Source organism: Artibeus jamaicensis, unplaced genomic scaffold (genome assembly GCF_021234435.1).
Source record: "Artibeus jamaicensis isolate MK-2021 breed Jamaican fruit bat unplaced genomic scaffold, CSHL_Jam_final contig_354, whole genome shotgun sequence".
NCBI classification, from domain to species: domain Eukaryota; kingdom Metazoa; phylum Chordata; class Mammalia; order Chiroptera; family Phyllostomidae; genus Artibeus; species Artibeus jamaicensis.
Genome location: NW_026521803.1, coordinates 2,213,177 through 2,216,355, shown reverse-complemented (window position 1 = coordinate 2,216,355; position 3,179 = coordinate 2,213,177). Strand labels below are relative to the sequence as shown.

Sequence of the window (3,179 nt, the reverse complement as noted above, 5' to 3'; positions counted from 1 at the left end):
AATGATTTTTTTACTTTAAAAAGTCATTTTATATATGTTATTCAACGTTGAAATACATTTATCCACTGAAACAATACTTACCAATAGAAGTTCAGTCCCCAGCTTATTCCATAGTATATACAACTCTCAAAACTATATTTTGGATTAAACAGGCTTCTGTGAAACCAATTGATGTTTGTAAAAGTACTATAATAAGGATAAAATATTAACAAATGTAATGTGGAAGCCAGGGTATATCTCTCCCACCATCCCCATGACTTATAACAAGAGGAAAAACAAGCATAGCATAGGAGAGAGCAAGTTCAAATTACATGGCTCTCACTTAGTAGCCAAGTGACTTTGCAAAATTTACCTGCATATTTTTAAGCCTCATTTCTGTAGTATCTGTAGTAACAACAATGATACTTTCAGCACTGATGCTTAACCAGGTGAGTGTGTACCCATATCACCTGGAGCGGTCTTTTATTTTGTTTTGCTTTGTTTTTAACCACAAATACAAGTGTCCAAATCTCAAGCTGGGATTGACCCAGGTATGTGAATTTGAAACTTTGCTCAGGTGATTCTGATGTTGACTCTTGTCAGGACAGTCTAGGTTATGTTGCAGTAACAAAGAAACCCTAAATTTCCCTGTGGCTTAACATGTAAAAGTTTATGTCTTTCTCACATTACATGTCCATTGTGGTTCTCATGGAGAGGGGAGCTCTGCTCCGGTCATTCAGGGCTCAGAATCACCAGGGCTCTACTGTGAAACACTCCCATCACCACATCAAGACAAAAGGAAAGTATCGAGGCCCAAACTAGTCCCATGATCCTGCCCAGCTGCCAGAGAGCTGGGAGGGACATGTCTCTGTGCTCAGGAAGGAGGAGGAACCCTGTGCAATTGGGCAGCAGTAATGTCTACACGTGGGCATTGTTAAAATGAGCTCATTTAATTCTCTAATTAAATTAGATATTACAAGTAAGGTTTATTACTTTGCTGCCCAATATGGTAACCACTGCACACATATGGCTATTTAAATTTAAATTACTCAACACTAAAATTTAAAAATGCAGTTTCTCATCTTTGCGTAGTGGCAGTATTGTAGCCAATGGGGTTTATCCGAGGCACGATTATTGCTAATTGAAAAATGCAGTTTCTCAGTCTCAGTAGCCACATTTCAAGGACACAGGAGCTACATGGGGCTAGTGGCTACTCTATGGGACAGCTCAGGTATGAAGGATTTCCATTACTGCAGGAGAAAGCTCCCTAGGCAAGGCTGCTCTAGTACATGGGCTGTCTCCTTTCCCTTGTATGCCAGAATTCTAGTGTTACACCCACACTCACGACTCTGTGTTAATAAAAACCTCTGACGGTGGCATTCAGAAACTTTCCGCAAATAAAGGCATTTGGAAGGTAAGCATACCTAAGTCAGAGAATGCAGATAAGGGGCTGGAGGAAGGCTGTGGTACATCTCAGGCTAGCAAAGCTAATGATGAAAGGAAAGATCAGAAGAGAACAGATATACATAAAAAGGGTCATGTAAAAGACTTTGGGTCTTAAAGGGGATGGAAATGGTTGTAAAAGCAAACCTGTGAGTATTACGTTATGATTAAACAAGTTGAGATGGCAGGAAGCACTGATTTTACATACATTTACAACTAGGAATCCTATGCAGAGTAAGTGAACTGACCTCATGTCTACTGAAAATGGAATAAAAGGTGATGGGACAAAATTTTTGGCTGAGAAATTTCATCTGCATATAGCATAGGATTCATCAAAAATAAAAAAGAGCAAGTTGCAAATACTCACCCACAGGATTGTACTATGGAAACCGTATAGTGCAGAGAACACTGAACCAGTTGAAACTGTGAGACGATACAGTATAAAATTTTACTGAATGATCTCCCAATGTCTCTTCTAAAGTTGTGATTCTACCTGGAGGTGCCTTGCACAGTCAGTGACCTACTTCTAATTGCTTAGGACAGTTATTCTCAAAGTATAGCCCACAGACTGCAAGAGGTCTCTCTAAGAACTTTAAAGTCATACTATTTTAATAAAACTGAGATGTTATTTATCATTTCACAGTGTTGATATATGCACTAAAGGTAAAACTGCCGGATAAATGGTGGGTAAAACTGCTGACCCTTTAGAACTAATCCAGGTAGTGGGACAAGACTCCTCCGAAAGTCATTATGTTCACCAACACGATGCATTGGCAGTAAAAAAAAGACATGTCTGTTGCACTGAGAGTGCCCTGGTGAAGCAATAAAAATTACTGATCTTATAAGATCTTGACCCTTGACTAGTCTTTTGATATTTTGATGGTGAAATTGAAAGTATGTAAATAAAATTTCCACTGCATACTAGCATATGGTGGTTGTCTTGAGGAAAAGCACCTGTGTGGTTGGTGAGTTTGAGCTGAGAAAATGCCTGCCAAAACAGCCGGTTTGTTTTATGGGGTAAAATTGACTGAGAAACAAGCCAGTTACTCAGACTTGGGAGTTTGGCAGACATTTTCTCAAAAATAAGTCGAAGAACTTACCACTTCAAGGAAAAACACTTCAACTAAACTTATTTTCGACAATGATGAAAGTCAAGCTTTCGAGTGAAAATAAAATAACAAAAAGGTCATCTTTTCCACTGTAAGTATTTCTGCTTTCTAACCCTTAAAGATTTTAACTATTATAATATTAATTGTACTAATGAATGAGATTTTTGTATTGTATAATGAAATATGCCAGTGCTTACAAGATCTGTATAATCCAGTGAAACAATACTTTGCAAATGGCCAGTGCATATTATAAAATGATAAGTTGGAGATGTAAGCCAATGTATGATAATGGAACCAAGTGTGAGAAGTATATGATGTCACTTCAGATTCCACATATATCACTTAGAGAGTTTACCAAAGAAGAATGTCCAAAATTCTGTGACAAGGCTATTAATATACTCCTTCCTTTTCTAAGTGCCTGTCTGAAATTTGATTTTCTTGAAATACTTCAATCAAAATAATATATTATAGCAGATATGAAAATTTAGCTATTTTCATATTAATCCAGATATTAAAGAAAAATTTTAAAACATAAAACAATGCCACCATTCTCACTAAAACTTCTGGTTTTGGAAAATAGTTATTTTTAACAAAAGTATGATATTTGTGCTAACATAATTGCTTTATATTTTTTATTTTATTTTTTAT

At 36.7% G+C, this 3,179-nt stretch overlaps 1 pseudogene; it reads left to right on the top strand.

The window, feature by feature from the left end:
- Positions 1-1,059: 1,059 nt before the first annotated feature.
- On the top strand, positions 1,060-1,244 carry LOC119034753 (uncharacterized; annotated as a pseudogene).
- Positions 1,245-3,179: the final 1,935 nt, after the last annotated feature.